A 13036-nucleotide genomic window follows, 5' to 3' on the forward strand; every position below is an offset into this window, starting at 1 on the left:
CGGCCTTGGGATTCCCCATCTGCTCTCTGCCAAAGGCTCCAGGAAGGGCCATTCTCCCTGGCTGCAGTGTAGAGCACATTCTTAATCTCCTGCCCTGCCCAGACTGGCCCAAGGGCCACTGCCTGGGTAATCTCCTGCTTAATTTGTTCAAAAGCTTGTTGTTGCTCAGGGTCCCATTTAAACTCGTTCTTCTTGCGGGTTACGTGGTAGAGAGGGCTCACAATCAGGCTGTAGTTTGGGATGTGCATCCTCCAGAACTCCACGGTGCCCAGGAAGACTGAGTCTCCTTTTTAGTGGTTGGTAGGGCCATGGCTGTTATCTTGTTTATCGCCTCCATTGGGATGTGGCGACGCCCATCTTGCCATTTTATTCCTAGGAACTGAATCTCCCTTCCAGACCCCTTAACTTTCTGTGGCTTGATGGCAAAACCAGCCTTCAGGAGGATTTCAATTATCTTCTTTCCTTTTTCAAAGACATTCTCAGCGGTGTCCCCCCATACAATGATATTGTCACTGAACTGCAGGTGTTCTGGAGCCCCACCTTTCTCCAGTGCAGTAAGGACCAGTCTATGGCAAATGGTGGAGCTGTGTTTCCACCCCTGGGGCAATTGATTTCAGGTGTACTGGATATCCCTCCAAGTGAATGCAGACTGTGGCCTGCACTCTGGTGCTATTGGGATGGAGAAGAACGCGTTAGCGATGTCAGTCATGGCGTACCACTTGGCTGCCTTCGTCTCCAGCTCATACTGGAGCTCTAGCATGTCCGGCACTGCAGCACTTATCACTGGCATAACTTCATTCAGGCCACGGTAGTCCACGGTTAGTCTCCATTCGCCATTAGGCTTTCTCACTGGCCATATAGGGCTGTTGAAGGGTGACTGAGTCTTGCTGATCACCTTCTGGCTTTCTAGTAGACGGATCAGCTGATGGATGGGGACCAGGGAATCTTGGTTAGTATAGAACTGCCACCAGTGCACCGTCTTGGTAGCAATTGGCACTTGCTGCTCTTCAACGTTAAGCAACCCCACCACCGAGGCATCCTCTCAGAGGCCGGGTAAGGTGGACAATTGCTCAATCTCCTCCAGAGCTGCTACACCAAAGGCCAACTGGTACCCTTTTGGGTCTTTAAAGTACCCTCTCCTGAGGTAATCTGTACCTAGGATGCACGGGGCATCTGGGCCAGTCACAATGGGGTGCTTATGCCAGTCCTTCCCAGTTAAGCTTACTTCAGCTTCTAATAGGCTCAGCTGTTGGGATCCCCCTGTCACTCCGGAGATGCAGATGGATTCAACCCCACTGTGGCTTGATGGCATCAGTGTGCACTGTGCGCCAGTATCTACCAAGGCTTTATATTCTTGTGGTTCTGATGTGCCAGGCCATCGGATCCACACCTTCCAGTAAATCCGATTATCCCTTTCCTCCACCTGGCTGGAGGCAGGGCCCCTCTAATCCTGCTCACCATCACTCACTTGTTGTAAGAATGACTCCTGCGAGAATGACTCACAGGTCCCCTCAAGAGGGTCAGGCATAACGTTGGCCATTGTATTCTGTCTGGGGGATTTCCGACTGGACACTGGAGCTGTGTTTCTCTTGGAAGATTCCCCTTTCATGGTGGTTTTCCCTTTCACCCGCTGTAATCCTGCAGCTGGGGCGGAAGTGGGCTGTCCATGCCACCTCGTCATGTTTTCCCCATTGTCGCGCAGGAAGAACCACAGGGTGCCCCATGGTGTGTATCTCCCACTGCCCTTCTCTTGGGTGGGGAAGCGCCTGCTTCTAATAGCTGAGACATTGGCCTGTGCAGGTGGAACATAGGACATGTCCTCTTCCACTTTCTGGAGCCTCTGAGACAGTTCCTCTACAGCTGAAACCCAGGCATGTTGGGAGGAAGGGACATTTCCCTCATATTGCTAGAGCTGGCCAATCACTTCATCCACTGTTTGAGTCTGGGTGTCTCGCCACCAGGATGCTACTGCTAATGCTTTGGAATGTGCCTCTGGTCCATTTTGCAGGAACTTCTGCCACATCAACTGAGTGCAAGGGGCCTGATCTGGATCCATTGGTGACCGCTCATCATTCAGATCACCATAGACCATGTCAAATACAACCAATTCCCTGAGGTTCTGAATGCCTTTCTCCGTGTCGGTCCACTTGTCTAACTGACATCATCCTTGTAGGGGTACCTCTCCCTCACAGCAAGCAGGAGTCGCCTCCAGAGGCTGAGGGTTTGAGCCTGTTTCCCTATTGCCTTGTCAATACCAGCCTGCTTGGCTAAAGGTCCCACCTGCTTGGCCTCTCTCCCCTCCAATTCGAGACCAGCAGCTCCACTATCCCAGCATCGGAGCAGCCAGGTGCAAATTTGCTCTCCTGGAAGGCGGCTGAAATCCTTCCGCATATCTCACAACTCACTGAGGGATAGAGATCGGATGGTTACCTCGGGCTCTTCCTCCTGCTCTCGTGATGGGCCTGGTTCATTATCACCCTGTGCACTGCGAGGGGATTTCTTGGTATATTTGGTTTTCCGTATTGGGGCGACTGACATTGGTACTGCTTGTCCCTCTGGCCCAGCTGCTGTGCTGGTGCAGGCGACTGGTACTGGCACTGCCTGTCCCCCTGGCCCAGCTGCTGTACCAGTAGGTTCACTTTCTGATCCTGCAGCCCTTTCTCCCCCTTGAGGGCAGTGAACAGTGTTAAAGATGACACGGTAAGCATGGGCAAGCCCCCAGCACATCGCAACAACTTGTGTCTCGCGGGATTTGTCAGATTGGCAACACACCTTTTCCAAACACTCCACTAGTTTATCAGGACTCTGCATTTGTTCAGGAGTGAAATCCCAAAGCATTGGGGGTGACCAGGCACTTGCCCATCTTCTCCCACATACCTAGCCATTTATAGCTATCTGCCCTCGGGGCAGGTTTCCAGGTGGTGCTATTATTGGAGAAGTACTGCATGGCCCATAACAAGATCAGGCAGACATTCAGACAGCATTGTGCCACGAACACACTGGCCAGGTTGCCCAGGGATAGCTGAAACTCTCAAAACCCTAGAGGATCTCTTCCCCTGGCTCACCCATAGAGGGGGTGAGACCCCTAACAAAAGCCCAGGCAGCAAACAGGTACCGGTTCACCCCCACAAGCAGTGATACAAGCATATTATAAGCAGTCAGTAGCCAGTACAGCAAAACAAGACCCCTGATACATTTTCCACCAATAACAAACACCAGCACTGGGAACACACAGTGGATATAAGGATTAATCCAGCCCCACCACGCAAGCAAATTAGCCAGCATTGCAAACCTTTCTTATCAAACAATACAAATAAAAACATAAAAATTGCACCTAACACACGTTCTCCTTTTGTCCTTATTTCAGCCCTCTCGTGCCCCACATTGGGCACCAAAAGTTGTGGTGTTTAGTCCCTGCTGGGGTCTGAGACCACGTGGCTGCTGCCCCTCCCCCACAAAGGGAGTGAAATACAAAGCCCCGGGTCTGAGATAAGGAGAGGTTTAATACAACAGTGCAACAGCAACACAACAAACAATAATAATAATAACAACGATAAGAGTAATAACAATGAACAGAGCAAGATATCTACTGATACAGCAGTGAGAGGAACGGCTGCACAAACGCACGCGCTCACCAATTCTTCCCGTGCTTGGGTGCCAGGACGTGATGTCAGTATGTTATATGAATAACCCGGCTAGAGCTTCCCCGCCACTGCTGGGGAAACTTTACCCTATCCTATCTAAACCAGGACAACACCCAAGATTTCATGTGCATATTTTACACTGGATTCATGGTAAAATTTCTATAAACTGTATAGAGAAAAGTGCTGAGAGTTTTTGTGCTTGAAATATATTTTCAGAGGTAACTCAGGGCATTAGTTGCATGAGAAGACAGAGTATCTTTTAGAGATAAGAATCGACATGGCAGTAGAAGAGAAGAGTGAGAACAGGAGGAAAAATGAATTGATATAGATAGTGCAAGAATTGCACAGGGCATCAATAATGAGGATGAAAAGCTTGAACTTGACCATGATCTGAAGAGATGCATGAGAGACGTGGCAAGAGAAGTGAAAGATTTTAGCAGCCACATATTTTGTATGAAACAGTGCAATATCAGGAATGGGAAGGCCATAGAGAAAGGGTCAGTCACTCAGGGAAGACTTAACATGAAGTGCAACACTTTCAGCTGGTATCAGTCAGCATAAGTACACTGATTTCATTGAAGTCATGAAGATTTATACCAGCTAAGGATGTGGCCTCACACATTTCGGAAAGGAAGGGTGTCTTAAGCAGGTGTTTGAAGGATAAAGAAAAGTAAATCAGGAGAAGGAGAGAAGAGGGAAAGGACATTAATGAAAGATTTTTAACTCCGAGTCATGCAGAAGGTAACTCAGCTTCATTGTACCCTTATAGATTCAGCTAGTCCTGACTCTATTCATGAGATTTCATACTCGCCAATTTAGAAATGTTCCGGCATTCAGAATATATACCTTTTCCCCTCTTCCCTCCTGTCACCTTTTTATTCTCTTTCTGTGTCCCATTTTGGGAGCAGAACTCTACAGTTCTCCTGATTTCTGCCAAGCTTGAATCTTAAATTCATGTTGAGTCCTTCTCCTCTTCTTTCAGCATACACTGAATACATGCATTGCTCTGGCAGTATTGGCTGTGGCTCCAGTATTCGTGTCTGTATTAACTTCCTAATGATCTAAGCCATAGCTGTTAAAGTAGTTAGAAGTAGCAAGAACAGAGTTCTGCTCTGTTCTCATTTAATAACCTCCATAGTGTAGAAGTTGCTTTCTTCCTATGTTTTTAAAGGCTGAAAAATACTTTGCACTTCATTTTCACTTTTGAGGCCTGTACCAAATACAACTAAACCTTGTGAATGTAACAGCCAGGAGAGCTGTGCTTGAAACAGATCTCTCCTGTGATATCAGCTCACCCTTTGGCCATGGACGATCAAAATGTGGCACCCCACCCTTCTAACATGCCTTTTTATTTTCCCTTTCTGGAAACCGCCTGATGTCCTGAGGACCACAGAAAATGCAACTCACACAAAGTATTTGCTGTGGGCCCATTGCTTTTATTGTGATTGCAGTGGAGTGTCACAGTAGAGACGGACACGACAAACATCAGATTGTGTAAAATGGTCAAAATGGCTACAATGGCTACAAAGGCACCTTTATTGTTCTAACAAGCCTTTTTATAACCTTTTTCAAAGTAGGTGTTCATGCAGGATTGGTTTACTTTAGTAACTAACAGTTCACGATTGGGTGATAGTTTCTCAACTGAGTCATCAGGACAGTTCCTCTTATCTTAGTTCTCTAATCTTGTTTCCATGGGACTTCTCGGGACTTTCTGGCCTCTCATGGATACATTGGAATCTTGTCAAGGTTAAATTCTTCTTCAGTTAGACTAGAGGCAGACCTGCTGCCTCCCCCGACAATTCCCCCTTTTTGTATTTGTGCTAGAAATATTGCGAGAGCAGTCTTCTGCAGGGCCCTTTGCAGAAGACTGACAAGACAGGGCAACATTAAAAGCACGGTCACAATTATCAAGATCACTACCCCCACAGTTTTGACTAGAGATATCAACCATCCGGAAAGTCCCCAACCTTTAAACATCCTTGTTAACCAATCTAATCCATCATCTTCTGTTAAATGCTTGACTCCATCCTTTAGTTGCTGTATGCTTTTGAAAATAGATTCTGAGTGGTCAGACAAATTCATGCAACACATTCCATCAAAATCTTCACATCCATGTCCTTGCGCTAGAAGCAAAAAGTCAATAGCAGCTCTGTTCTGTAAAGTAGCATGTCTAACACTATCAACATCAGTTAAAAGGCCACTTAAAGCTAAAGAGGTAGCATTAGTTTGTTTGCTAAGCCAGCATCCCAACTTATTAGAGTTCTTAGGGCATTTGCAACGCCAACTCCTGGTGCCAGTATGGAGGCTGCTATGATCTGGCCTGGATTCCAGAGTTCAATGTTATCTTGACAAGAACTGCTAAACTGATGAACAGTCCTTTGGACTCGCTTATGTTTTCGAGTCATATTCAGAATCATTGACACATTTGGTGTTAATAACGTGAGGTGTCCAAGGCTATACGGGCCTCCATTCAGTTTAGATGGAACGCCTCCCCAGGCACTATCTCCACAGATTAAAAACACACCGGGAGGTAATACAAGAGGAACATCAGAAGACCTTGAGATGTTAGTCGAGGTATAATTGCACCAAGCGGTTGAGTTATGATAAGCAGCATTAGTTGCATTCACATTTTGCCCTCTCCGTGCAGAAGTATTATAAGAATAATTAAAAAACACACAAGCATCCATTATGACAGAGCCTAGCAACTCTAGTTCTTGGGGTTCTTGCGTAACCTGTGGAAGGTGACTATATACATCATCCCAATTATCTATACAATTTTTTGGAGAGTTGCAAAGAGAGAAAGGCTGAAGGGTTTGTGAGATTGGCCATGTGTCTACTGGCAATCCCACCAAACACGTGGAGAATGGATTTTCCGGGTTCGCAGTAGAGAGGCACAAGGCTTCTTGATGTGTCATGTTTGCCAAAGTTACCCAGACATTCTGCTTGGGTTGTGGAACTACCCATCCTTCACCCTGATGCAGGTTCCAGCACAGGCCGAACACACCGAGCAGGAACCCAGCGAGGGCCGGCATCTGTAGAGACACAAGCATAACTCCTGCCCCAGGTTAATAGCTCACATGGTCCACTCCACTGGCCAGTAATTAGATCCCTAACATGCACTTTGACGCCCTTTTGCAAATCCTGTTTTGAAAAAAGAGAAGAGAAATGCTGAAAAAAGAGGAGGTAGAGAAGAATTATCCCCATAATGGAGAAAGTTAAGAACATAAACTGCTTTATCCAAACATGCCTGTGGTGGTTCCCCAATCATTCCCCCTTTTTGTTTTTGAAGCTGCCTCTTCAATGTGCTATGTGCATGCTCAACAATTGCTTGTCCTGTCGGGGAATGGGCAATTCCTGTAACATGAGTAACACCCCACAAATTAAAAAATGTTTGAACTTTCTGTGAAACATATGCTGGGCCATTGTCCGTTTTAATTTGGCGTGGCACCCCAAGCATAGAAAAAGCCTTTTGGAAATGTCGAATTACATCTTTTCCTGTTTCTCCATTATGTGCTGTTGCTACTAAGGCATGAGAATAAGTATCAATAGAAACATGAACATATTTCTGTCGGCCAAATTCATTTATATGAGTAATATCAGTTTGCCAAATCTGTAAAGCCTGCATACCTCTGGGATTAGTACCAAAATACACTGGTGTGTGAGTTCCTTGGTAATCAGGGCAGGTAGCTACAATGGAACAAGCTTCAGTATGAGACAAGCCGAACTGCCGTCGTAAAGCTCGATATCCTTGGTGAAAAAATTGATGTGATAATACAGCTTGTTGCTTTATGTTAGGAACAGTACTCAGAGTCATAGCAGAAACAAGAGCACCCGCTCTGGCATTACCTTCTGTATAAAATCCTGGTAAAGTAGTATGACTACAGATGTGCATGATAAAATAAGGTTCTGTCCATAGTTGGATACTTTTCCAGAGTTCTAGAAGTACATCAAATAATAATTGATTGTCTGACATGGTCAAAACTACTTTGTCTAGTCGAGAAACTAAGTTAGCTACATACGCTGAGTCAGTTACAATATTTACAGGAGTGGAAAAAATAGAAAAAACAACAGCCATTGCACGCAGCTCTACTACTTGTGGAGAACCATTTTGATATACTACTTTGTTGTTCCAGTTGTTGTTTTCATACCATACTACTGCTGCTTTACCTGTTTTTCCTGAGCCATCTGTAAAAACAGTAAGGCCGTTCACTGGTTCTGGTTGGCTTAAATTTTTCTGACCAAATGGTACTTCTCGAGCAAATTTCAGCAGTGGGTGTGATGGCAGGTGATATGATATCTGTCCCTGAAAGCCTGCCATGGCTGCTTGTAGCTCATAATTATTCACCAGACACCATTCAAAATACCAATTTTGAACAGGTAAAACAATCGTAGCTGGGTCACGCCCTGTTAGTTCTGTACATCGTTTTCTGGCTTTTATGATTACATCAGCAATAAGCTCAAAGAGTCCAGGAGCAGTTTTTCGTGGTCGGAATGATGGAAACATCTATTCCAAAATATGTAATGGGTCGTCCCACTCAGAATTCCACTGCACTAAAGCACCAAATGGCACAGTTCTGTCAATTAGTACAAAGAGTTGCACCAATTGAGACAGATCTATTCGAGAAACAAATTTCTCTTGTATAGATCGTTCCACCATGTGAATTATACTTAATGCTTCCTCAGTTAATATTCTGGGTTCTGTTGGATCATGGAATTTTTTAATAATTCCAATAAAGGTTGTAGTTGTGAATTGGTCAGTCTGAGATAGGGCCTAATCCAATTCAGGGATCCCATTCATTTCTGTACATCATTAAGGGTTTTAACTTCAAGGTTAAGTTTCACAGATTGAGGCATTACCTGCTTACCTGTAACTGTCATTCCGAGATATTTCCAGGGTTCTACTTTCTGCACCTTTTCGGGGGCAATAACTAATCCATATTGTTGTAACGAATCTCTGGCTAAATTCTCCATGTCATTCAACTGCTCCTTGCTGTGTGATGCTAACAGGATGTCATCCATGTAATGGTAACAATAACTGGTAGGGAATTTTTCCCTTACAGGTGACAAAGCTTGTGCCACAAACCATTGACAAATTGTTGGTGAATTTTTCATGCCCTGCGGCAGAACTCTCCATTGATATCTTTTTGTGTGTTCTGCATGATTGATAGAAGGCACAGAGAATGCAAATTTTTCTTTGTCTTGAGAGGCTAATGGTATTGTAAAAAAACAGTCCTTAAGGTCCATGACAATGATTTCCTAATCTTGAGGGATCATGGCAGGTGAAGGCATGCCTGGTTATAGAGCCCCTATCGTAGCCATGACAGCATTGACTTGCCGCAGGTCATGCAAAAATCGCCATTTTCCTGATTTCTTTTTTATCATAAACACTGGAGTGTTCCATGGGCTCTGAGAGGGTTCAATGTGTCCAGCAGCTAGCTGTTCTACCACCAATTCTTGCAGGGCCTTTAATTTGTCAGTTGGTAGGGGCCACTGATCCACCCACACAGGGTTATTCGTTAACCAAGTTAAAACAAGCGTGGGTTGTCTAACACCCTGCAGCACAGTGGCCCCCGTTAAAAATACGTGGTAATTCTCACCCCCCATTGTGACAAGCAATCCCTCCCCCATAAATTGAGGGGAGCTGCCATCACATATGGTTTGACGACTCCTTGTTGACCCTCAAGATTGGTAATCAGAACTGCTGTGGCTGCCGTCCTTGCTCGTGCGGATCCTCCCAGCCCCACTACCCCTGCGTCTGCCGCCACCGTGGGACAATTAATTGGCCAATCAATATGACATAATAGTTACGTCCTCTCCAGTGTTCAGGAGTCCACAGATTGTAGTAGAAGGAGGAGAACTGTCTCGATTGTAGATGATGCACTTCATGGACAGACGATGTGTCTCAATGAGTTGTGACCAAAAAGCCATCAGCGCCCCGGTCGATCTAAAGTTGCTATCCCCACAGAGGCGCTGCTTTGTTTTTGGAACACAACTCAAAAAAGGTACAAGTTGAGCAATGTGAGTGTCTTTTGGAGTCGTTACAGGTGGATAAGGAGTATAAATCATAGCACAAATTTGTCCAGTAAAATCAGCATCAATAATTCTAACATGCACAATTAATCTATTCAAAGTGTTACTAGATCTTCCAACCAATAGAGTACTTAGACCTCATAATTTCATCATCTTTTTCAACGTGGTGAGTCCCACCTGTTGAGACTGTTCCAATATAATAGGGGGTCAAAATGCCTTGTAGTTGAGGATTACTAAATGGCCCTTCACTAAGCAAAGCATCCTCTCCAAGGCCTAGCCTCCGGTCATCCTGTGGGAGTCGTAAATTATTCTGTGTGGCTGCGCATGCCAGCTGCCTTCAAGTAGATTGAAACACTTCTGATTGCACGGGCTGAAACAGCACTTGTGCAAGATGCGTAACGTCATATGGACGCAGCAGATCTGTGCTGATTATTCGAATAAGTTGCATCACAGGAGAATTGATTCCAAATTTCTGTGCTTTATTGTGCAAATCCTGCACCACTTTCCAGCTGATTGGATTGTGCTCATTGTGCTGGTTTGTGCCTGCAGCAGCTTTGTAAACAGGGAATGCACCAGGAGCCTCTGCTGCTATATCTACAGGCTTTGGACATGCCGGGGTTGAAGAGTACGGGCTGAGGCGTTCAACCAGATCCCAGTTGCTAGCTTCGGCAGCATACTTCCTAACTCCCTCCCAGAATCGATCAGGGGATCTTGGGACTATAGTTACTGTGGATGGAGGGAGAGTCCATGGCTGGGCTTTTTTCACTATGGGTTTATCTGTAATATGCAGAGTTCGCATAGCAGCAGTTAAAGCTTCTTCTCCCTCACTTTCATTTTCGCTCTCACTTTCCGGCTCTGGGCTCTGTGTTATTCTCCAGATTCACTGTATTTTCCTCCTCGGGGAAGGGGGGGGGGGGGGGGGGGGGGGCGCGATGGAGTCACCCCTTCTGCTGCTGCGCCGCTAGGGGCCGCCGCTGCACCGCTAGGTGGGGGGGGGGGGCCCTCATCGCCCCGCAAAATATTTAATGGCGGAGGAGGAGGAGGTGGGCGAGGGCGTGATCTGCTTTTGCCCGTGAGGGGTTTCCTGCCTGCTGTCGCCGACGCTGAGGCATCAACTTCTTTTGCCCCTTGGCCACAATCTCTCCCCTTCCTAACATTTTCTGGTTTCTCATCTTTCTTTTGCTCATCATTTGCCTCACATTCTGCTTTACATTCCTTCAGGGTCTCGCTTAATAGACGCCATGTGGTTGCCAACTCACATGCCTCTTTTTGTCCTTTAGAGACGTCATCCCATATTTTCAATCCTACTGCTTGCCATGCACTCACACTGAATGCAGTTACTGTTGTGACTTCAAAGCCTTGCATCTTACTCCATATCAAAATCTTTTTCAGGCTTTGTTCTGTGGTTTTAACCTTTTCTTTTTAATAGGGCTTTCCAGGTAGACAAAATCGTCTCCTTTTGTTAATTGCTGCCCCATAATTACAGTCCCATTCCTGGTCGCTCACCTTTTTAGGTGTCGAAGTTCAGGTCCAGACCAAGCAGATTCCCTCTGCTCTCAGCTTCACCGGGCTCCGTCTCCGCAGCTCTTCCCGCTGCCACTATACTTCTCCGCAGCTCTCCCCGCTGCAGAATACGTTACCTTTAAATGATCACTTTGCCCGGTCACGTCGGGGTCACCATTTGTCGCAGTAGAGACGGACACGACAAACATCAGATTGTGTAAAATGGTCAAAAAGGCTACAATGGCTACAAAGGCACCTTTATTGTTCTAACAAGCCTTTTTATAACCTTTTTCAAAGTAGGTGTTCATGCAGGATTGGTTTACTTTAGTAACTAACAGTTCACGATTGGGTGATAGTTTCTCAACTGAGTCATCAGGACAGTTCCTCTTATCTTAGTTCTCTAATCTTGTTTCCATGGGACTTCTCGGGACTTTCTGGCCTCTCATGGATACACTGGAATCTCGTCAAGGTTAAATTCTTCTTCAGTTAGACTAGAGGCAGACCACTGCCTGGAGTCATGTGAAAGGCACTGTAGTCTTTAAGACACACATACACAAAAAAAAAAAAAAAAAAAAAAAAAAAAAGGCTTCCACTAAAGATGTTGAAAGTAGTTGTAATAACTGTGATTTTTTTACTACTATTGTTATTGTTTGTAATAGCAAAATACCTCAAGGCAACAGCTGAAGTTAGGGTCCTTTGTACCAAAGACTCTAGAGAAGATAGAACTCTCTAAAACTGGGAAATCATCAGGGCAGTATAGGAAAATACTGTTCACAGACACCCAGATTGTACTGGGCACAAGATGAAACTAGCAGATACCAGACAACATAAATAAAAGCTGATACTTCTTCAGATGTGTCATGTGCCACAAGTCACTGGAAGCTGGAGGACCACCATTAAAAAGTGCCACCATACAGCTGCGCTGTTGTGCTCCATACTGCACAGCTGCTACTCCCTGCTGCTGAAGACGCAGTACTGTGCTGGATGGAGTTTCAGCCTGGCCATATGCAGCTGCTGTTATGCTTTCAGTAGAAACTAGCACACAGTTACTACCTCAGAGGATTTATATTTGCAATATGGGAGAGGCAAAATGGAAGAGGGGTAAGTAGATACTGTTAGCCACATTTTTATTAAGGGAGAATTGAGCAAGAGGCTGATATGTGACCTGTCCAGTGTCACCCAAGAAATCAGTATCAGAACTAGGAGTTGAGGTGATATCTGGAGTCCCCTTCAATGCCTGAATTAGAGTATCATGCTTTCCCCAACGTTAGCCAGCAAAAATCTATAAAGTGAAAACAGAATTGAAGGCATTGGGTTGTCAGGCTGAGAAGTATCTGGTTTTCCATGGAAACCTCTTCCCAGCGACAACTCAGCTTTTGCAAGGAGAGAAGCACTTCTCATCGTGTGAAAGCTGTCAGGGAGCTGTACTGTGCAAAATGCTGTAGCTGTGCAGCTGCCTTCTGGAGAAGTCTCATCCTGCAGCCAGGCAGCGTACAGCCCCGTTCCCAACAATCCAGGTGTAATTCTGCCTGCTCGGTAATTTTTCACCATGGTCATGCCAGGATCATAGCCTTGTTTTCTGTTGTCTGGCTGTTAGTGGTGATGCATGAATAAGTGAGAAGGCAGCTTCATTTTCGTAAGCTAACTTGTGCCTGGAGTAACAGAGAGTGAGTGCGTGCGTTTAATCATAACTGCAGGGCCAGAGCAGAAAACTATGACAGAGCTTTTGCTGTTAGTGATGGTATTTTATTATAATAACTTTTAGGAAGAAGAAACAGGCAGCTCAGAATGCTGAAAGATTGAAATTCATTATGGTAGCCACTGTGTTCTCAACTGCTAGAAGAATAACTCACATAACT

The 13036-nt window shown here is 45.5% G+C and overlaps 1 protein-coding gene and 1 long non-coding RNA gene across 7 annotated transcripts in view; one reads left to right on the forward strand and one right to left on the reverse strand.

Annotated features, from left to right (window-relative positions):
* Positions 1-13036, forward strand: part of LARGE1 (LARGE xylosyl- and glucuronyltransferase 1) — a 354353-nt gene that overhangs the window by 238884 nt on the left and 102433 nt on the right. The window lies entirely within an intron of this gene.
* On the reverse strand, positions 5060-12295 carry LOC141944567 (uncharacterized). Its single transcript, XR_012629269.1, has 2 exons — positions 11181-12295; positions 5060-6676 (listed from the first exon to the last, which is right to left on the reverse strand). It is a non-coding gene; the product is annotated as an uncharacterized LOC141944567 (long non-coding RNA).

This window comes from Strix uralensis, chromosome 5 (genome assembly GCF_047716275.1).
Source record: "Strix uralensis isolate ZFMK-TIS-50842 chromosome 5, bStrUra1, whole genome shotgun sequence".
NCBI lineage: Eukaryota > Metazoa > Chordata > Aves > Strigiformes > Strigidae > Strix > Strix uralensis.